This window comes from Rhinatrema bivittatum, chromosome 4, assembly GCF_901001135.1.
Source record: "Rhinatrema bivittatum chromosome 4, aRhiBiv1.1, whole genome shotgun sequence".
NCBI classification, from domain to species: Eukaryota; Metazoa; Chordata; class Amphibia; order Gymnophiona; family Rhinatrematidae; genus Rhinatrema; species Rhinatrema bivittatum.
Window position 1 is genome coordinate 430,028,795 of NC_042618.1, and position 23,412 is coordinate 430,052,206.

Consider the following 23,412-nt stretch of genomic DNA (forward strand, 5'->3'; position numbering starts at 1 on the left):
CGGAGGACAGACAGTACTCAAACAAAAGAGCAGCATGCCGTCTCTGCCTAGCTCTGCTTCTGCAGCAGCCCAGGTAACTTTTATTTAATAATTTTTTTAACCTGTTCACATTTATAGTTTAGATCAATTCTTCTCACTACTGGAGTTATGGAAAGGGGAATACCCCATATTTTAGAGTGAAGGTCTTTCAGGGCCTTGTGTACCAGAACAGCAGAGGGCTGTTTGGACCTTTAATATATTTAAGGACCCCCAAAAATTCCTCTGATGGTCCTGGAACTTCCTGTATCAGAAATGGGATAGAGTTTGCCATCTTCTGGATAAAGGCTGGATAGGAGAGATCCTCCAGTGAGGTATTACTTCTTCCTGTTTCAGGATATGGCTCCAGAGGTGGAGAATCTGGGAAGGACCAGAAAAAGAGTTTAAGATTCCATATCTAAATCTCGGATATGGATTGGTGAACTAGACCCAGCTTGAAAAGATTGTGGTTTTTCTCTTCCACAGGTCTTTGAAAGGGCAGAATCAGAGATGGAGAGTCGATTCTCTGTAAGAACCTTTCCAGTGTAGGCAAATATTCTCCAGGGGGCAGCGGCATTCCTTTCATATATTTCTTAACAAAATCATGCTACATCCTTTTCACAAAAACACTGTTATCCTTATCTGGTGGGAAAGCTGAAGAAGTGTCAGAAATGTTTCTTCTGTGCCAATACAGTCAACTTCAATGCCAAAGGCTCCGTTGCAGTTGGCACTGATGAGGTGCTCAGAACAGAGTGCCTCTACACCGAGGCTCCCTATGTTGATAGCGCTGAGGCCTTCAGTTCCTGGATATAATAAATGACTGTTTCATAGAGCAATTGGTTCAGGGACCAACAAGAGAGGGAGCTATTTTAGATTTAATTCTTAGTGGAATGCAGGATTAGGTGACAAGAGGTAACAGTGGTGGGGCCAGTTGGCAATAGTGATCATAACATGATCAAATTTAAACTAATAACTGGAAGGGGAACAATAAGTAAATCTACAGCTCTAACACTAAATTTTCAAAAGGGAAACTTTGATAAAATGAGGAAAATAGAAAAAAAAACTGAAAGGTGCAGCTGCAAAGGTTAAAAGTGTTGAACAGGCATGGACATTGTTTAAAAATACAATCCATATGTATTCCATGCATTAAGAAAGGTGGAAGGAAGGCAAACGATTACCGACATGGTTAAAAGGTGAGGTGAAAGAGGCTATTTTAGCCAAAAAAACATCCTTCAAAAATTGGAAAAAGGATCCATCTGAAGAAAATAGGATAAAACATAAGCATTGTCAAGTTAAGTGTAAAACACTGATAAGACAGGTGAAGGGAGAATTTGAACTGAAGTTGGCCATAGAGGCAAAAATTCATAATAAAAACTTTTTAAAATATATCCGAAGCAAAATACCTGCGAGGGAGTCGGTTGGACCGTTAGATGATGGAAGGGTTAAAGGGTCTCTTAGGGAAGATAAGGCCATTGCAGAAAGACTAAATGAATTCTTTGCTTCTGTGTTTACTGATGAGGATGCTGGAGAGATACCAGTTCCAGAGATGGTTTTCAAGGGTGATGAGTCAGACGAATTGAACCAAATCACTTGAACCTGGAAGATGTAGTAGGCCAGATTGACAAACTAAAGAATAGCAAATCACCTGGACCGGATGGTATGCATCCTAGGGTACTGAAGGAACTAAAAAATGAAATTTCTGATCTATTAGTTAAAATTTGTAACCTGTCATTAAATCATCTATTGTACCTGAGAGTTGCCAAAGTAACCCCAATATTTAAAAAAGGCTCCAAGGGCGATCCTGGAAACTATAGACCAGTGAGCCTGACTTCAGTGCCAGGAAAAATAGTGGAAACTTTTCTAAAGATCAAAATTGTAGAGCATATAGAAAGACATGGTTTAATGGAACACAGTTAACATGGATTTACTCATGGGAAGTCTTGCCTAACAAATCTGCTTCATTTTTTTGAAGGGGTTAATAAACATGTGGATAAAGGTGAACCAGTAGATATAGTGTATTTGGATTTTCAGAAGGCATTTTACAGAATCCCTCATGAGAGGCTTCTAAGAAAACTAGAAAGTCATGGGATAGGAGGCGATGTCCTTTTGTAGATTACAAACTGGCTAAAAGACAGGAAACAGAGAGTAGGATTAAATGGACAATTTTCTCAGTAGAAGAAAGTGGGCAGTGGAGTGCCTCAGGGATCTGTATTGGTACCCATACTTTTCAATATGTTTATAAATGATCTGGAAAGAAATACGACAAGTGAAGTAATCAAATTTGCAGATGATACAAAATTGTTCAGAGTAGTTAAATCACAAGCAGATTGTGATAAAATGCAGGAAGACCTTCTGAGACTGGAAAACTGGGCATCCAAATGGCAGATGAAATTTAATGTGGATAAGTGCAAGGTGATGCATATAGGGAAAAATAACCCGTGCTATAGTTACACAATGTTAGGTTCCATATTAGGAGCTACCACCCAAGAAAGATCTAGGCGTCATAGTGGATAACACATTGAAATCATCGATTCAGTGTACTGCGGCAGTCACGGCCGGGGAACCACTAGGCGAGCTAGGCCTGTGCCTAGGGCGCGAGACTTAGGGGGCGCCGCGGCAGGCAGCAGAATTTTGAAAGGGCAAAAAGTGCCCTTTCAAAATTCTGCCAGCCTTCGACTTGCCTAGATGGAGACCAAGCGCTGAGATTTAGGGGGCGCCGCGGCAGGCAGCCAGCTCCCGACTCGCCCTGCCTCCCCTCGAGTGTCACCCTCCCGACACCCTCCTAGTGGTCCAGCGGAGGTCACGGGAGCGATCTGCCGCTCCCGGGTCCTTGGCTGCCACTAAGCAAAATGGCGCCGGTGGCCTTCAGCCAGGGGCTACCGGTGCCATTGGTTGACCCCTGTCACATGATAGGGGCTGAAGGCCACCGGCGCCATTTTGCTTAGTGGCAGCCAAGGCCCCGGGAGCGGCAGATCGCTCCCGTGACCTCCGCTGGACCACTAGGAGGGTGTCGGGAGGGTGACACTCGGGGGGAGGCAGGGCGAGTCGGGAGCTGGCTGCCTGCTGCGGCGCCCCCTAAGTCTCGGCACCGATCTTCTTTCTGTGAGTGTGTATGTGAGAAAGGAATCTGCCAGTTTAAAAAAATGAAATATGATAATGCATATACCTGAACTTTTGAAAAGTTGGATGAAAGATAAAATTACTAAATTTTAAGCATCCCTCTTCTGTAAAATAAAATTTAACTTAAAGTGGGTAGAGACAAATACTAAAGCAAAAAAAATTAAAGTATTTAAAATGTTCATCTCAGCAAAATCACAAAGTTAAGATACTGATGCCAGGTGGGGTTTTTTTGGTTTTTTTTTAAGCATAATTTAAGCATGAAGACTAGAATAGAATCTGAAATGGTTTTGCTTTTTTTTTTTTTTTTTAAGCCTTTAAAAAATGTATATTTTTAAATGACTTAAGACTGGAATCTTCCCATTTAAAAGGGAAGCCGACCAAGGATGTCTTTTTATTCCATATCTCCCACATGAATAGTCATACGACTGATAGTTTGAAGAAAGACACTTGCTTTATTGCCTGGAAGCATAAAACAAGAGAAGCTGTACTGTGTTGGTGGCTGTCCTTTGGGAGGACAGAACCTGAAGGAAGGGTGTCATTTTGCCTTTTGATAGGAATGTGGTTTTCTTATTTAACGGTTGGGAGCATCACTTTCACTTTTAGTAAAAGTGAAAAATGCTGCAAATCTGAAAGCAAGGTGCTTCTGTGAGAGTGTAATATGTATGTGAGACAGGGAGGGTGCTTCTGTATGTGTGTGGTGTATATGTGAGTCAGGGAGGGTGCTTCTGTGCATCAATGTGTGTGCGCGAGAGAGATGGAGCATGTTTTTGGCTGGCTTATGGCTGTGAGATAGAACATGTGTGTGATTGAAAGCCTGTGTGTAAGTAAGAGAGAGCGAGAGCATCTGTGATTGAGAGAGACGGGCCAGAGAGGTGACGTGTGTATGTGTGAGAGAGGCTGATCAGGGAGATGACTGGAGTGTGTGTGTGTGTGTGTGTGTGTGTGTGTGTGTGTGAGAGAGAGAGACTGGTTGGGGAGAGATTGGTGTGTGAGAGACAGAAACTGGTCCTGAGGGTGTGACTGGTGTGTGTGTGTGAGAGAGAAGAGACTGGTTGTGGTCCCTAAGGAAGAGGTCTGTGAGGACAGCTTCAGCAGCTACTGCTGCTTCTGGTATGGCCTGCAAGGGAAAGGAGTAGGAGAACTGCTGGAGAGGGTAAGTAAAGGTGGCTTTTTAAGTTCATTTTTCTTGATTGACTATCATTTTAATTATTGGGTAGTATGTGATGTATCTGCTGTTTGAAATATTTTATTGGTGTTTGGTAAAGCTTTCAAAATTTGCATGTCTTTAATTATTGGATATTCTATTCATCAGCTGTTTTGAAATGATTTTATTTGTATGATTTTATAATTATGCTTAATGATTTATATATCTTTATTTTATTGATTTGTTTCACAAGGAATGGTGAAATTTTTGTTTTCCATTGTTACACTGTATAGAGTCTGGCATGATGCGTTTTACAGTTTAGTTTTTGTCTGCACATTTCTGTTTATACTTTATGTGGCTTTATTCTGTATTTGGTGTTCTGAATGCAAAGACTGAGATGAAGCATTCTTTTAGCATGTGGTTTCTCTGTAGGGATCTGTAGTAGCTTAGCCTGTTCTGTTCTCCTGATAGGAGGTGTATTGATATTTTAGATTCTGGTGTAATATTTTTGGTATTCTTTTTCATAGGTAGGGTTGTTATTCTTTGAGTGTTGGCAGATAGTATTGTGTTGATACGGGAGGACCATGCCGAAATATATCATAATAGGTATGATGCCATATGAATTCCAAGATGCGAAGTTTTCTTGTTGGCATCACAACAGTGCATGAAATTATCACAATAACTTGTATATTAATTTTACCTTAGAATGTCATTTTTCATGTAAAATATGTTATAAATGCATAATTTAAAATTGTGTATGGGGAGGGGGCGCCAGACTGTAAGGTTTGCCTAGGGTGCCTAATACCCTTGCACCGGCCCTGGCGGCAGTCAAAAAAGCAAACAGTATGCTGGTAATTATTAGAAAGGGAATAGTGAATAAAACGGAAAATGTCATAATGCCTCTGTATCGCTCCATGGTGAGACCGCACCTTGAATACTATGTACAATTCTGGTCGCTGCATCTCAAAAAAGATATAATTGCGATGGAGAAGGTACAGAGAAGGGCGACAAAAATGATAAAGGGAATGGAACAGCTCCCCTATGAGGAAAGACTAAAGCGGTTAGGACTTTTCAGCTTGGAAAAGAGACAGCTGAGGGGGGATATTATAGAGGTGTTTAAAATCATGAGAGGTCTAGAACAGGTTAATGTGAATCAGTTATTTACTCTTTCGGATAATAGAAAGACTAGGGGGCACTCCATGAAGTTAGCATGTGGCACATTTAAAACTAATTGGAGAAAGTTCTTTTTCACTCAACGCACAATTAAACTCTGGAATTTGTTGTCAGAGGATGTGGTTAGTGCAGTTAGTATAGCTGTGTTTAGAAAAGGATTGGATAAGTTCTTGGAGGAGAAGTCCATTGCCTGCTATTAATTAAGTTGACTTAGAAAATAGCCACTGATATTACTAGCAACAGTAGTAATATCAGTGGCTATCAGTAGTAATATCTGGGCCTCAGAAATCAGTTTAAGCTATCTATACTTGATGGCCTGTGGAGACATCCTTGTATATTGACCTTACAATTAGAGATGTCATCAGATGGTCCCAGGCATCTAAGACAGTTCCTATGCAGATCCACAGTAGCCATTTTGTGGCTCCATCTACTGCTCAGTTTGAAGGGCTGCTTCCCAGATATAATCAACAAAATTTTGTTTTTGTTTCAAAGAGGAGACTTGAAGAAAAAAATAAACAAAACAGAATATAGTAAAAAGAAATATAAAACTAAGAAAAATATAATAACAAAATAACAAGAAAATCAACTTTGGAAAACTGCAAATCAGTAAGCAAGAGCAAGCATCTTGCCATGTCAGTGGAAGAAAAGAGACTTTTATGTGGGGCTGGTGCGCAAAAACAACCACGCATGCTAGGAGCATGTCTGTGCCAGTGCCCCTGGATTTCGTCACCCACTTGTGTGCCTGGCATTAGTCCTGCTTGTCCACAGAAAATGCTTTATTATTAACTTAAGAAAACATAAAAAGGCAGAAATACATAGCAAACAAATTCTGAAAACAGCAATCTAAAATTAATGTGATTCAAATGGAATGGAGACAGCACTGAGCAACAACCTTTGGAACATCATTTCTGCTGCTCTGGCTCAGTGGATAACAAAACGTCCTGCAAGCAGAGTCTGAGGAAAGGTTATGGAACGCAGGTACAGTAATCCAGAGCATGATGATTAACAAACTAACACGGGATTAGCATGAAATATTACACATCCAACAGCAGTCATGGAGCATGAAGCATAACCAATAGCTTGCTAAAAATTCACTCCACACAGTCTTCCCTGGCACTATCAAAAGCTTCAGATATTTTATGACATTATAAAAACAAACACAGCAGCCTGGATTGTGTGGAGAAGAAATTTGATTAGCAGCAGGAGAGACAGCTGCGTTGTGATGGTCCCTAGAACTGAGACATTTCTCATCCAAACAGAGAACCTGAGCAGGTAACTCACTTGCATTCTTATAACTGGATCAGCACATCCCAGGGTTTGATGTCATAAAATTATACTGCACTGGGTGGGAGGAGGAAGTCCTTGCATCCAGAGCCTGTGTTTACCGAGTTGTAGCAATGGATACACCGTACACTGGTATGTTCTTACGGTAGAGCAGTACTGTACTACTACTCATGTTGACCAGGCAGTGCAGCAGGTTGGTGGTGGAAAGGCCACAGGACCTGGGAGGCCAAATAGTCAGATAACACTACAGCTGTGTTTTGTTTTGTGAGATTATTGTGGGATCTTGTGGCTGAATATGGGCGAGGAGCAGCATTGTGCATGAACTAAACAGGGGAATTTTAATGCTCAGCTACCCAGAGGGGAACACTGGTCCATTTCTGCCTGCCTGCCGAGCGCCAGTGATTGCAGAAGGATGAGGAGAAAGCAAGAACTGTTCTGCAGTGGACCCTACACGACAGCCAGCAAAGACCTTCCCTAACCCCCTCCCTCTTCCCCCATTCTGTGTGGGTCTTTATTTGCCAGTTATGCTGGGCCTGAGGCCCCCATCTCAGGACCAGCCCAACTGGAGAGCAGCTGCAACTGAATTTTAATTATCTGGCCTGAGGCAGAGTCAGAGTCTGCTCCAGTGCCAGGCCCCACCCCCTGTAATCCAGGAAGGGTCGGGGCCACAGTGTGGCCTGAGGGCGGAGCAGATACTGACTCAAGTTTCACACTGGCTCATTACCATCCAGCTGCAGTTGCTCCCCTCCCAGAGAATGAGCTTCGGGACCAACTGGAATATAAAGTCCATGGAAGTGGGGTATTAATTGTAGTTGTTTTGTTGCTTGGCAGGGAAGATGGAGAGAGAGAGGGAGGGAATTCTTATCTTTTTTTTTTTTTTTTTTTTTTAATGACCAGCTGCTTGCTGACTGGATGGGAGAAGGTAAGAAAAATGGAGGGCTGGGTTTTTTTTCCCACTGATCAATGGGTAACCAGCTTGAAGAGAGAGGGAAGAATTTGTTTTCTTCTCTGAGGGCAATACTGTTAGCTGCCTGAGAGAAGAAAAGTTGTCAAGAGAGGACTTTAAAAAAAAAAAAAATTTAAATCAACATATTTTTGAAAACAATGTTCCGCACTCATCAGTGCTGCAACCGGTCCACGTAATTTAAGGATGGGAACTGGGCCGATCCCTGACATACATACACTGGGGTAGAGTACAATGGAGGAATAGAACACAATTGGTCTTAGAGTAGGGTTGATATCCTCCATGCAAGTCAGAACGTGAACCACTGCAACGCACATTCCTACTGCACATACCAGAATGGGCGGGCGAGCATCCTCTGGGCTCCTTCCATGCCCGCACCAGTCACCCGAGTCGCTATCCCCAGAGCACGGCGGCTCAACAGCGGCAATAAGGAAAGGAAGCAACATGCGCAGCTGCACGATCCTAGGAAGCGAAACTTCAGAATAGAAGATAAGGCCACTCTGTTCCAGGACCTGGAATGGAACCTTGCAGCCGCTATGATGAGGGTGCACATGCCGCATCTCTGGATTCCGCGCAGGAAAATTGGATTATAATAGGGCATGTTAATGGGCATGGAGAGGCAAAAGTGTGTGAAGCAGGATAAGGCAACCAGATGACAGCTGAAGGCAAAGGACATGGTGGGGTTTTTTTTTATTCTGTCTAGTAAGTGCAATTTGTGATCTGAATAGTGATAATTTTTAATTACCTCATTTTAAGATTGTGACAGTTTATTAGCAGAGTTCTAGTCGGCATAATTGGTCCTGGAGAAACCTGGTTCCTATGGGCTGTGAGACTTTTTTTTTTTTTTTTTAGAGGACAAGAAAGATGTTATAGTGCCAGAGCACTGGAGACCTCACAGGTTCCTTCCTCAGATGATGGCTGCTTGTTACAAGCTATCAATAAATAACATGTAGGACTTGCCATTTGTTCAGTGGAAGGATGCTGAGAAGCCAGCCCTGAGTGCATCAGGGACATACATCCTAGAACGGGGAGTGGTATTTTATTTCTCCTTCAAGAAACCGTTTTCATAAAAATAATTGTCTCATAGCTGAAAAGGCTAAAAGATATTTATTGCACCATAAGACTAATCTTTGTCTGCTGTGCATGAAGTTTGCCTCCTTACTGTTTCCCAGCTGGATCTCAAAGATTCATCAAAACTTTGCATTAGTTTTTATTAATTCTGGATTCAATTCCACTAAAATAAAATAAAAACATGAAACCAAACTGCAAAAAGGCTGCAGAAGACTTCTCACTCCCTGCACGATCAGTTCGGTACATCTACCCATTCCAGTCTTGCCTCTGGCTGCAGTCTCCCACTCTCCCTCCTTCTTCATACTCCTCCCTTTTCATCTTAACCACCAATACAGACAAACCCATACAGTCAGTAGGATGCAGAATGCCATCTTTCAGCCATTTATTATTACATTTTAATGAATAATATTAACCTTTTGGTAAACAAGGAGGCATCAGATTTTACCATTTTCTTTATGTAGCAATGAATTTATAGAACATTTTGCCAGTGGAGACTATTAGGTTTGGGTCAGCATGAAGCAACCAAAATATTATATTGTGGTTTCCACAAAAGAAGTCAAGCAAGTGGGATTGGAACTCTTAAGATCTGTCTGAGGATTTAAACAAACAGATCTGGTAGACAGAGACATAGCTGAAGGACGTGCCAAGGTCAATATTGCAGACTCTGTCTGAGATAAGACTCCTTTTCCCATCCCTCTAACAAAGTGCAGGAGTAGCCTAGTGGTTAATGTGATGTCTAAGAAGCAAGGAAATCAGAGTTCAAATTGCACCACTGCTCTTTGTGACTTTGGGCAAGTTACTTCCCCCACCATTACTTCAGGTACAAACATATAGCCTGATCTACTAAAGCTTAGTAAATAAGACCCTTAGATTGTAAGTTTTCTAGGGCAGGGAAAAATGTACTGTATCTTGCATGTTATTCATAGTGAGCTTGGGTTTAGAAAGTTAAGTCACCAAATCCAAACCCATTTTTCTTGCAGTTCATGGAGCACATCTCATCTTACCAGCCTGTCTGCTGCCATCACCATCCACAATCAGCAGGCTGGGAAACATCCAGCACTAGGTAGTAGAATAGGTTATTTTTTTACTAAGTTCTCTGAGCAGAGAAGCTCTAAAACACCAAGATTGACTGGGCTTAACACTATCAATCCAACAACACTATATCATTTAAAAAGAAAACTGAGCCAATATTGCAAGACAGAACAGTGTGTTTAATGATGCCATTTGACCCTAGGGCAAAGAGTTAATAACCATGTTTGGAATTGGAAAGAAAGAACTTTACATTGTGTTTACCAATCAGTTACAGATGCATGGAGGTTTGGATTAACAGAGTAACAAAGTAGATGATAGCAGAAAAAGGCCTATCAGACCATCCACTCTGCCCAGTTACTTCTGTCCATGCTGCTACTGCTATATCCAAGCTGCCAACCATAGATCATGACTGCTTATAAACGTTATCCCACCTCCAGAACAGTTTTTGTCATTTTTTTCCCTTTGTATGCCATCATCTCGAGTAGACAAGTATACAAGATCCCCCTATTTAGTTCACCCCACCACCCCTCCCTTTCCATGTTCAATCACCAAGCTTTATAAGAATCTAAATAACTACGAATACTAGCATGGCTGATGCCCATACACCCAGCCTCCTATGTTCCCTATGTAGCCTGCCCGACAGATCTGGCTACATGAGCACCTGTGATCCCGCTAGGGCTTCTAGTTACTACAGAACTTGCAGCCTGCCAGACAGACTCGTCTGCTAATTAATTCTGCCACACAGACCCAGCTGCACAGCTGCCTGAGTTTCTGCTAAGACTTCTAACGTTTCATATTACAAACTGTCATTCATTCTGCCATCTCAACGCTTTTTGTTGAATCATTCAAGCATAGCGCATGGAGCACTTAAGACGCGCTTCTGCTATCCCTTAACAGCGCAATACAGTACCCAGTTACATCATAGAGAGAGCTGCTGAGCAAACAGAAATTTAAATTTGCCATGTTAAGAAGTGTGCGTTGAGATATGGACTCAGATTACCCTGGGAGTATGCAGTAGTTCAGGGACATGTGCTCAGATTACGCTGGAAGTGTGCAGCAGTTCAGGGGTTTATGCTCAGATTATCCTGGGAGTATGCCTCAGTCCAGGGATGTGTGCTAGACTATCCTGGAAGTGTGTAGCGGTTCAGAGATATGGACTCAGATTACCCTGGGAGTGTGCAGTGGTTCAGGGACATGTGCTCAGATTACGCTGGAAGTGTGCAGTGGTTCAAAGACGTGTGCTCAGATTATCCCGGGAGTGTGTCTTATGTCAGGGGTTTATGCTCAGATTACCCTGGGAGTGTGCAGTGGTTCAGGGACATGTGCTCAGATTATCCTGGGAGTGTGCAGTGGTTCAGGGATGTGTGCTCAGATTATCCTGGGATTGTGCCTCATGTCAGGGATGTGTCCTCAGATTATCCTGGAAGTGTGCAGCAGTTCAGGGGTTTATGCTCAGATTATCCTGGGAATGAGCCTCAGTGCAGAGACTTGTGCTCAGATTACCCTGGGAGTTTGTAGTGGTTCGGGATCATGTGCTATGTGGAGGCTGTAGCAACACTATACAGTATCCTCTCTCTCACAGCATCCTGACTCTTAAACCTAATTGTCTGACTTTCAGGTCCTAGGTAATGTGCTTATGATGAATACACTTGGCCAGAATGAATAATAAAAGGGAAATGCAACCTATACAGACAGAACTTTAAGGGGTGAGAAAAAAATCAATTCCAGCCTGCAAGTCCACATGCAAGGTCCCGGCCTCTTTCATAAAGTGCGTTTAATAAAAGGGATGATGACAGAAGAAAGTGAGATGGACGCTTGTTGAGCTCCTCGGGGCTCCCTGAATGACATGCTTTGCTGACTTTTATGCTTTATCTCAAAGATTTACTCGCATTTGTAGAAAAATGAAAGACCCCTTTCCACCATTTAAGAACAAAAGACCTGCTTGGATGAGAAGGGGCATACGGAGAAACGAAGCACAAGGGAGGCAGAGATGAAAGGCTGGGAAGGGTTAAAGGAAAGGAAAAGAGAACGGGATGGGGTGATGGAGGAAAGGGAAAGATGTTTGAGTGAGAAAAGCTGGGATGGCTTGGGCTAATAGAAGAATAAGATGAAAAGTAAAAAAAAAAAAAGAAACGCAATGGAATGAAGAGTGAAATGATGGATAGAAAAAAAAAGACAGAGAAAAGAGATTTGAGGAGGGCATGGAAAGGAAACAATTTCAGGGGGAGACAGAGCTGGATAGAAGAAGAGAGGAAAAGAAGAGGAAAGTACAAAGGAAAGAAAAACAGGGAAAGGAGTGAAGAAAAACCAGAAAACAAAAGTAGAGAACAGAATGATACAGGGAGAAAAAGTTAAAGGTAACTTCTTTTCTGTTTTCAAATTAGCTGATTATGTGAGTTTGTAAGGATTTTCATGATTTTAGGTAAAGAGGGCTTCAGCTCTTTACAAAATAGTTTTCTCTCTGGCCAGCTTGGGAGGATTTTTGCATTTTTGATCCTTCCCTAGTGATATCCTCATGCCCCTTTTCGGGATGGAGCTTGCTCCTTACATTTTGGAGGGTGAGCCTGCTCAGAGCCAGAGGGAAGGTGAGCTCGAAGAGGCTCGGAGGGTAGGGAGACCCTTCTAGATTGGAGAAGTGAAAGAGAAGGTTTTTGATGGGTCTCTGCTCACCAGCCACACGCTAGTGAAATGCTAGAGGGTTTTGAGAGTCTGGAGTTTTTTTCTATAGTTTTGACCAGCTCTGGACTCAAGGGCAAGTTTTCCCTTTGTTGGAAGAGCTGGAGGTTCCTTCCCGCAATTAGTAAACAGTGGGCCGTGACTGCTATACTATTTTGGAAGACGTTTGTGGAAGAATTTTAGAGATTTTTGAGAGCATTGAGTTTTTGAGATCTGTTTCCCCCTAGTCTATGCTAGAGGAAAAAAACAAACCTCTTCCCCCCCTCACAGAGAGGGCTTTGATCTGGACACTGATTCAGTAAACTTCCAGAGGAGCTGTCATATCATGCACCGTGGATCAGGAGACTGAGGCTCTTGCAATAATGCTTTTTGCATTGCTTTTCATGATTTTTGCCATACTTTCATGGATTTTGTTTTTCAAACTTAAGTAAAAGTTTGAGTTGAACACCACAGCTGACTCCTTACCATGTTTGGGGGCTTGCTACATCTGGAAGACTCCTCTACCAGTGAGTACAAACTGGTCAGTGACTGTGACACAGATCCCCACCACAGCTCTAAGGGCTCAGACCTCTTCCCCGCCAGAGAACGCTGTCACCCAGGGCTGAAGATTGGTGCGTATCTGTGATTTATGCTGTAGTGCTGTTGCGTCTGTCGCTGCTCGACGCCCTCACTCCGCCCTCACTCCGCCCTCTTTACCTCTGTGGCGACTCCCTCCGGATCTGATGGACGGCTGGCTGCTGCGGCGTCTCCTTGCCGTCTCCCTCCGGCGTCCCCGGACCGGCTCGACGTTGCAGATCCGCCATGTTGCCTGATGACCTAGGACGCGCGCGCTCTGATTGAAGTACCAGCAAGGGCGCGAACCTCAGGGGCGTCCCCCTGAGATGACATCATCTGCTTCCAATATTTAAAGGTCTCTAATTCACTATCTAACTGAGTTAGCAAGGGGATTGCTTCAGCTTTACTCCCAAGCTACTCTGCCTCATCGGACTTACCAGAGGCACCCGCTCCTCGGGGGGGCCTCGCTCTTTTCTTTACTTTCAGGTTACTGATAGGAACCGGTACTCGCTCCTCGAGGGCCCAAGTTCCTGGACATTCTGAAGATTCTCTACTGCCTGGAAGCTATCGCTGCTACAAACAATTGTGAGTTATCATCGCTCTCTCAGTACTTTCCCTGGAACCAGGTACTCTCTCCTCGAGGGCCTAGACCTTTCCAGCTCCTGAGCTTCCTTGAGACCTTATGTGAGTTTTGTCATCTAGTTCTGTTCATGAACCTTGTCTACTCTACCTACTCACTTTCTACAGTTTCTCAACAGCTCAGCCATCCTGGATCACGGTTCCAATGCCTGAGGGACTACAGCCCTGCCGGGCATATCAGCTCACTACTGCCACCTCTGGTGGTTTCCAAAACCTGTTTAATAAAAGAACTAATGTGTGTCTGTCTCCATACTCAAGCCTAGCCGGTGGTCCCTCTCGGGGTATCCTCCCGGGGGTGTGGTCATCTGCCACCGGCCCAGGGATTCACCACTACTATTTCAGATTCATAACAGACTGCTAACTCCTCACGGAGAACCCTAATAGATTGCTACTCCCAGCATAGCGGAATATACAGAATCTGAGACACTACAAGATAGCTGACTCCTCCTTCTTAGGAGTCATTCATTCAGATTGCTCCTCCCATCTAACACCCAGCTTCTTAACAGATTTACATCAGATTGCTACTCCTTAGCAGAATTCCAACAGATATATTACAGGTGCTGGGGTTTTTTGCTGTAGCCCTCTGATTAAGTGGCCCCCAAAACAGGCTCCCAATCAATATGTACTTTTTTTTTTAAAGTTCTAGCTGTAATGTCTAACTCCTGGCATTGGCGGTGATCTGCTCTATGTCTTGTCATTTGAGGTAAGGATTTATTTATTTAAATTTCCATTCTACTTTCTGGCACTTTCAAATGGTTTACATTTAGGTACTGTAGGCATTTCCCTATCGCCAGGGATTTACACTCTTGAGACAATGGAAGGTAAATTGATTTACCCAAGGTCACAAGGAGCAGCAGTGGGATTTGAACTGTGCTTTTTTCTTTAGCTTCAAGCCCACTGCTCTGACCACTAGACCACTCCTAAAGGGTGTTGGGCACATGGTAACTTTTGCTTCTTTCTCTTGTTACTCCCAATCCTGTTTCCCTGAAGTATATAACCCAAGCTTGGGCTCTCTGTGGAAGAAGGAGAGAAGAGCCCTTGTGAAAGACGGAAAGAGAGAGAGAGAAAGCGAGAGAGACACGCTGGCTATGTAAGTGATATCAGAAAGGAGGCTGTGTCTGGTAGTTGTGTGAGAAAGAGGTTGTGTGTGTGCTTGAGAGTGTGTGTGTGTGTGTATAACAATGTAGGCTGTCTGATTTAACATTTTTATAGACCGACATTCGTCAGGTCTATAAAAATGAGAAGCTTTAGTTGTGATAAAGAACAAAACTGTGTGCGAGAGAGGCTGCGGTTGTTGCGTTTGAGAGGAAAGTGCCAGTGTAAGGGTCTGCTGCCTCCCTAGGCGGTGCTGATATAACAGCATCAAATGATCCCTTTCTTTCTCTCTCTCCTCTCAAACCCCACTGATCGCACACCACGAACCTCCAAAGCTCCGCTCACACACTGTGACCTTACCCACCTCCATGCCTCTCCATCCTCGCTCACTGCTTTAAAAAAAATGTCACCCTCACGTCCGACTGTGGCGACCGCGGTGCCCCGCCCACTTGGGGATGGGAGAGGTTGGAGCCCGAGTAATGAGAGGACTGGATGAATGACTGACCGCAGCCCTATTACCTCCCTCCTGATCCTCACGTTTGGCAGGGTGTCCAGTTGGAGTCCATGGAAAAGATGGCAAGGAATACGGCTCTAGCACTTCTCACCAGCTTAAATACTCCTCAGGTTGCCAAGTGATTGAATACTATTATACCTGACAGCTATTACATCTCTTAAGTGACTTGTGATAACAGTGCAAATGTATTAAACCCGGCACAATATAATTTAGATTAGCAGGTTTCCAAAGTCCTTAATCTGCTATTTTTCATAAGTGCTAAAAATCTATTGAAAAAAAAATGTAAGAACTTTTTAAAAGTTTTAAACAATTGAAAGAATAGAGTCAAGAAACATTTGAGATAATGCAGAAGAATTAGATTACACAGCAAAAAAAAAAGGGACAGTTTCCAGGTAAGGAAACCCTTGTTAATTCCTTTTCACTAAGCAGTATGTGGGTGCTTAAATTCCTCAGGCTATTATTTAAGATTAGTGTGACGCAGATAAAAACCCTTCGGGAATCCTCTAGCAGCCTCTCCGCAGCGCCATCTGTCCAAATGTTTTAAGAGAACCCCAGGAACTGAAAAAGAGCCCAAGAAAAGCTATGCAGGAACTCGTCTGAGAACATAACTTTCCTGTAGGAAAGATTCTGTGCTCACATGCGGTACAAGCAAACTTATTCAAATAGCAGGCTTCCTATTACATATTATTGCATGCTGAGAGGGTATTCTGGAGCAGGTGCATCAACCAGTGTTTGCTTGCAATAGGCAATGAAGACGGTTCAGTGTCACTCTACTTATTATACCCTTTCGAAATAGTCTTTTCTGCTTCTTTCCTTACTCACAATCTCTTACATTTCCTTTGGTGTTTCTGCTGCTCGCAGCTTTTAACGCATCACGAAGGGAGTAGGTTAGAGAGTGTCAGGAAAATGTTGGTGATTGATGGTGGGAAGTGTGCTGTGAATTCTTCCTAGTATCTAACAAAAAAGTTGCCTTGCCTTGGTACCAAAAGAAAAGGCAGAAGGAAGCCCGGGACGCTCACACTAATCATATTTCTTTTAACCCTTTTTCTAATTATTAGCATGCGGCTGTGCCGGCCCTGATCCAGCCAGTGATTTGTTTAAAACTCACAGGACAGCTGGTTCCCACGCCGCCCCTGGGAAGACTTCGCCGCAGGAGTCCCCAGGGAAAACACCCCAAATACAACAGGGCCGGTTGTTCCCTGGGTCACTGCTCCCCTGCCGGGCTTTGTTAAAACGAATACATCTGGTGGAATCAGGGCAGGCACAGGCCTATAGAAAAACTGAAACGCATTTCTAATTTTTAAAAAGGGTCTTTCAGTGCTCCCTGGCAATCCTGTGCCTCTTTTTTAAGGCAGAGTTTGGGGATGGAGGCAGATTTCATGTCAGAGTAACTGTACCTTCCCTGTACGTACCTGGATCAGTCCAGACAGTGGGTTATGTCCCCAATCCAGCAGATGGAGTCAGCACAAGCTTTGAGGGGGCGTATCCATATATACTACTACCCCCTCTGCAGGAGTTCAGTATCTTCTGACTCCAGCAGATGCGAGTAGGGGAATCAGGCTTCCCCTCCTTTTCCTTCACTTTCTTGCTTGATTATGGCTTGTTGTTGTCTTTTTCTGTGGATCAAGTTTGTATCAAGTTTGTATTAAGTTTAAAAAAAAAAAAAAAAAAAGGCAGAGTTCTTTCAACTTCTGGGGAGTGGCTTATCTTCCTTGTCTCTTCTCTGCGGCCTTGCTGTTTATTTCTCGTTGCAGCCAGGGGTAAGTTTGTTTTTCCTTTGTAGTTTTTTTCCTTTACAGCTCAGCCCCCGGTGCCCGCGAAAGCCGGTGGAGCCGGCCTCTTCGCTCTTTACTCCCTCACCCGCGGCCATTTTACAGCTCCTCATGGGCTGCTGAGCCATTTAGGGAAAGATGTCTGGGGCGGGTCGTGTGGCCAGGAAGGCCCCCCCGCGGCACCCTCCTCTATTTTCAGACAGCGGGCAGTGCGGGCCGACCGGGCCCCCCCGCAGCGGCGCCTTTGTGCGCGTGGCCCCCCCCGTGGCTTTTTCTTTTCTCCTGCAGCGATCCCGATGCCGCGGCCGTCCCGCTGTGCGGCCTGCGGAGACCCGGGGTCCCGGATTTCCCGGGAGGGCATCTGTGCACGATGCCTTCCCGGGGAGGAAGGTACCTCACAGTCCCTGACTGATTTCTCTTTTTTGCCCGGGCGGTGCGGGCCGGCCACTCCGCCATTTTTGGCGGGAACGGCGGCCATTTTACATTCTGAGCGCCCTGAGGCGCAGGCCACGAGGGGGAACGGATCCCTTGGGGCCACGAGGGAGAACGGATCCCTGGAGGACTCTACCAGCGGGGGTGTTCCCCCGATTTTGGTGCAGGAACCAAGCACCCAGAGCCAGGGAGCAGGAACCACGCCGCCCCCGAAGCGCACCCGAGCAGGCCGGGGTTCTCTCCGGAGTTTATCCTGCTCATGTATACCGCTTATCTGCAGGGGCTGGAAGCACCTGTGGGACCCCCCCCCCCTCCTAAGATCCCTCGGATGTCGCCCTCGACGCCGGCCCCCCCCGACCCTCCGGGAGTGGGGGCCTCCCGCCTTCCTACCCGGGTCCGATCCACGCCCGCGGCAGTGGGGGCGGTGCCAGACCCAGCGGGACATGGACTTGACCTCCCGGACGGGGGACAAGGGGACGGCACACAGGAGGGGGATGATCCGCGTACCCTACGCCTCTTCCAGAGGGAAGAGCTGGACGACCTCATCCCGCAGATCATCCAAGAATTAGATTTGGATCCGCCACCAGACCCGCCTGCCCCAGTAGCTCCCGCTGTCATCACTTCTTCAAGGAAGGGAGATCCTGTCCTGGCGGCACTCCGGCCGAGGGCTCGGGCTTTTCCCATTCATGACTCGTTTTTACAACTTCTCACCAGGGAATGGGACACCCCGGAGGCCTCCCTGAAGAGCAGCCGGGCTATGGAAAAGCTGTACCCGCTCCCCGAAGATTTTCTGGACCTCATCAAGGTCCCAAAGGTGGACTCCGCAGTGTCGGCGGTCACGAAGAGGATGACTATCCCAGTGACGGGAGGTGCGGCGTTGCGGGACACACAGGATCGTAAGTTGGAAGTTTTCCTTAAGCGGGTTTTCGAGGTCTCCGCTCTGGGTATGCGGGCGGTGATGTGCAGTTCGCTTGCCCAGCGGGCTAGTCTCCTTTGGGTGCAACAACTCCTCACGTCTCAGAACCTGCCGTCCGATGAGGCTGCCCAGGCAGATCGGCTAGAAGCCGCAGTGGCGTATGGGGCGGACGCCTCGTACGACCTTTTTCGGGTCCTCACAAGATCCATGGTTTCGGTAGTGGCAGCACGACGACTACTGTGGCTACGCAATTGGGCGTCTGATACGTCCTCTAAGTCCAGTCTGGGCTCTCTTCCCTTCAGGGGCAAGTTCCTCTTCGGGGAGGATTTGGACCAGATCATCAAGTCCCTGGGGGAGAACGCTGTTCATCGGCTGCTGGAGGATAGGTTTCGACCATCCAGAGCGTTTTCTTCTTCTCGGACCAGAGCCAGAGCGCAACGGCGCTACAGGGGCTACAGACAGACGGGCTCCCGGCCATCCGCCCCCAGGTCTCAGCCCTGGTTGCGCGCCTTCCGCGGGCATCGGCCCGCACGCACTACTCCCGGAACCGGGAACCCCTATACCAAGTCTTCACAATGATGCCAGTCTCGCCCACTCCCCTGTCCCCAGGATTGGGGACCGACTAACGTATTTCTAAGCGGAGTGGGCACGGATCACCTCGGACCAGTGGGTCCTGGATACCATAAAACACGGCTACGCATTGGAATTTGTCCGCCCCCCGCAGGGAAGGTTCATCTTTTCCCCCTGTGGCTCGGACCTCAAGAGAGGAGCGGTGCAGCTGACTCTGGACAGACTCCGGGAGATAGGCGCTACTGCGCCCGTGCCCTTCGGAGAGGTGGGCTCGGGCCACTATTCCATCTATTTCGTCGTACCAAAGAAGGACGGTTCCTTCCGGCCTATCCTAGTCCTCAAGGAAGTCAACAAATCCCTTCGAGTTGTTCGGTTCCGCATGGAAACGCTCCGGTCAGTGATTGCGGCGGTGCATCGGGGGGAGTTCCTCGCCTATCTGGACTTAACGGAGGCCTACCTGCACATTCCCATCCGCCCGGACCACCACAGTTTCCTTCATTTCAAAATTCTGGACCAGCATTTTCAGTTCACGGCTCTCGCGTTTGGATTGGCGCCAGCGCTGCACACCTTCACCAAGATCATGGTAGTTGTGGCGGCAGCTCTCCGGAAGGAGGGCATCCTGGTTCATCCTTATCTGGACGATTGGCTCCTCCGGGCGAAGTCATTCGATCATGGACGCTCAGCGGTGACTCGAGTAGTACGGTTTCTACATTCCCTGGGATGGGTAGTGAACTTCTCCAAGAGCTCCCTCATGCCCTCGCAACGCTTGGGTTTTTTTTGGGGGCAACTTTCGACACCCTACTGGGCAAAGTTTTTCTGCGCCAGGACAAAGCTCAATCCTTGCGGGATCACACACGACGGTTCTCTGCGTTACCAGAGCCCACCTCCTGGGACTACCTGCAACTCCTGGGAGTGATGGGGTCCACCATCGACCTTGTACCTTGGGCTTTCGCGCACCTCAGGACCTTACAGTGGGCGCTCTTCTCCCGTTGGAAACCAGTATTGCAGGACTATCAGATGATTCTCCCGCTCCCACAGAATGCCAGGGACAGTCTGGGCTGGTGGTTGGATCCGCCGAACCTGGCCCGTGGCATGTCCCTCGATCTGCCAAATTGGGTGGTGGTGACCACCTATGCCAGTCTAGCAGGCTGGGGTGCAGTCTGCGATCGAAGCGCCACGCAGGGGACGTGGTCCACGGTGGAGGCGAAGTGGTCAATCAACCGTCTGGAAACCAGAGCGGTCCGGCTAGCTCTACGACATTTCCTCCCGCTTCTTCGGAACCGAGAAGTCAGAATCCTATCGGACAACGCTACCACCGTGGTCTACATCAACCGACAAGGAGGCACGCGCAGCCCGCAGGTCGCGCTCGAGGCGGCGCTGCTGATGCAATGGGCGGAGCGTCATCTCGTCCGGCTAGCGGCCTCGCACGTCGCCGGTGTGGACAACGTCCAGGCGGACTTCCTCAGTCGTCAACTGCTGGACCCGGAGAGTGGTCTCTCTCCGACAAAGCAATGCAACTTCTCGTCCATCGGTGGGGGGCCCCCCACTTGGATCTGATGGCGTCCGCTCTCAACGCCAAGGCTCCACGCTTCTTCAGTCGCCGGAGAGAGCGCGGAGGGAGTGGATGCCCTGGTCCTCCCGTGGCCGCCATATCTTTCTTTTCCACCATGGCCCCTGGTGGGCAGGATGCTCCGCAGAATAGAAAGCCATCAGGGGACCGTGGTTTTCGTCACCCCAGAATGGCCCAGGCGACCCTGGTTTGCGGACCTGCTACAGCTGGTGATCGACAGGCCAATCAGGCTGGGGCACCTCCCCCAGCTCCTACATCAGGGCCCGGTATTTTTCGAGCAGGCAGAATTCTTCTGTCTTGCAGCCTGGCTTTTGAGAGGCGCCGCCTCCGGCGTCGGGGCTACCTGGAGGCGGTAGTATCCACGCTATTGCGGGCACGAAAGACATCGGCCTATGTTCGAGTCTGGAAGGTGTTCAAGCTGTGGTGTACCAGCCAGGCCACGAGACCCGCTAAGGCTTCTGTACCTCAGATCCTTCAGTTTCTACAGGCGGGGGTGGAAAAAGGGCTCACCTATAATTCACTACGGGTTCAGGTGGCCGCCCTTGGTTCGCTGTTGAGCGATGGGGGCTCTCTTCTACAGCATCCTGACATTGCTCGTTTTCTCAAGGGTGTCAAGCATATGCGTCCTCCGTTACGGGACCCTTGTCCCTCCTGGAGTCTTAACCTTGTGCTTTGCTCCCTGTCGGGACCACCGTTCGAGCCGCTGCGCAGCGCAACGATAAAGGATCTCACTCTCAAGACTGTATTTCTTGTGACCATCTGTTCCGCTCGACGCATCTCGGAGATGCAGGCTCTGTTGTGTAGAGAGCCCTATCTCCGTTTCTCCGACTCTGGAGTTTCGCTTCGCACCGTTCCCTCCTTCCTTCCGAAGGTGGTTTCTGCATTCCATGTGAACCAGACGGTGGAGTTGCTGTCCTTCTCTTCCTCAGAGCCGAAGTCTCTCCGTCTCTTGAATGTCAAGCGCACTCTGCGCCTCTATCTGGAGGCTACAAATGAGTTCCGAACCTCTGACCATCTCTTTGTACTCTGGGCCGGTCCTAAGAAGGGGTCTCAGGCCTCGAAGACTACCATTGCCAGATGGCTGAAGGCCGGCATTGCTGCTTCTTACATTGGGGCGGGTTGGACTCCCCCACCCGGAATCGTAGCGCATTCTACACGTTCTCAGGCGGCTTCCTGGGCGGAGGTTCGCTCGGTATCCTCGCAGGAAATTTGTAGGGCAGCCACCTGGAAATCGTTACACACGTTCTCGAGGCACTATCGTCTGCACCTCGCCTCTTCGGTCTCTGGACACTTTGGCGAGCAGGTTCTCCGAGCAGGCCTCGCAGGACCCCACCCGATTTAGGGAAGCTTGGGTACATCCCACTGTCTGGACTGATCCAGGTACGTACAGGGAAAAGAAAATTATTATTTACCTGCTAATTTTCGTTCCTGTAGTACCATGGATCAGTCCAGACGCCCACCGCGTTTGGGTTCTTGATCCTGCTCAGCTCTGCGCTGCTTCTTGCTCGCAGTGTTCTGTGTCTTCACAGTTGTTTCTTTTCGCTGTTTTTCACAGCTCCCTACAAGTTGGTAGGATGTTTGCAGTTACTTGTTGCGGTTACAATTGTTTTCATTATCTGTTTCCACAAACTTGATCCTTCGGGGGTTTCTACTCGGGCTTTGATATACTCGATACTGAACTCCTGCAGAGGGGGTAGTAGTATATATGGATACGCCCCCTCAAAGCTTGTGCTGACTCCATCTGCTGGATTGGGGACATAACCCACTGTCTGGACTGATCCATGGTACTACAGGAACGAAAATTAGCAGGTAAATAATAATTTTCTTTTTGCGAGCAACCTCTCTCTCCCTCTCCTTCCTCACTCACTTATCTCCCCCTCGCGCGCCGTTTCTTCTTACGTGTGCATCTCTCCCTCTTATCTTGCTCTTTTGCCTCTGTGTGGCTCTCTCCTTCCTACCCTCTCTCTTTTTCAGAATCACCGAAGATTGTATTTACTTTAATGTTCGCCCAGGTACAATTGCATTAAATGTAATGTTCACCAGGCATGATTGTATTCTGCTTTGGAGAGAAGGTGATAAAGCTGCTTTCTGATCCTGCAGGAGGTCTTCTGACCTGGCTACTGTGGCAAAGATATTTGAGCAGGGGCAGCTGATGCAGCTGCACCGGGGCCCGCACAGTAAAAGGGCCTTGCTGCAAAGAAAGTGTATGCCTGCACTCCCCCGCCAAGCTGAGCCTGTGCAGCTCTCGTACAGTCAGTAAACAGTCGGTAGTGCCGTGACTTCAGTATACCGCTAAACTACATATGCTCTTCAAAGGCCGAATCAACTCCTATTTGTAATTATTTGCAATTGAAAGAAGAATCCAAATACTCTATAAATATTTATTGTAATTTGTAACATATACAGAATATACTGATCATGCTGAAAAATCGTCATTAATTCGATTATCAAACGTTCAAAGGCTTCAGACGGCGCGCGTTTCTTTAAATATAGAAATGTTTGATAGCGTCTCGATACTATAAGAATGAGTTAACAAATGCACGGAACTATAACGATATCAATATAAATTCAGCAATGCATATGGTTTTGGTGATAACGTAGCGTCTGAAGCCTTTGAACGTTTGATAATCGAATTAATGATGATTTTTCAGCATGATCAGTATATTCTGTATATGTTAACAAATTACAATAAATATTTATAGAGTATTTGGATTCTTCTTTCAATTGCAAATAATTTTATTAAAATTAGGAGTTGATTCTGTCTTTGAAGAGCATATGTAGTTTGCAGTATTCTGAAGTCACGGCACTGCCGACTGTTTACTAAATATCACGTTGAAGTGATTTAATCGTGACACTGTTAACTTTGCAGT

The 23,412-nt window shown here is 46.7% G+C and overlaps 1 protein-coding gene and 1 long non-coding RNA gene across 4 annotated transcripts in view; one reads left to right on the forward strand and one right to left on the reverse strand.

Moving 5' to 3' along the window:
• Positions 1-23,412, reverse strand: part of GRM7 (glutamate metabotropic receptor 7) — an 827,253-nt gene that overhangs the window by 350,345 nt on the left and 453,496 nt on the right. The window lies entirely within an intron of this gene.
• Positions 6,636-23,412, forward strand: part of LOC115091292 — a 130,982-nt gene continuing 114,205 nt past the window's right edge. Inside the window, exon 1 of the long non-coding RNA XR_003856665.1 lies at positions 6,636-6,724. This is a non-coding gene — a long non-coding RNA (uncharacterized LOC115091292). The remainder of the gene's footprint in view (positions 6,725-23,412) is intronic.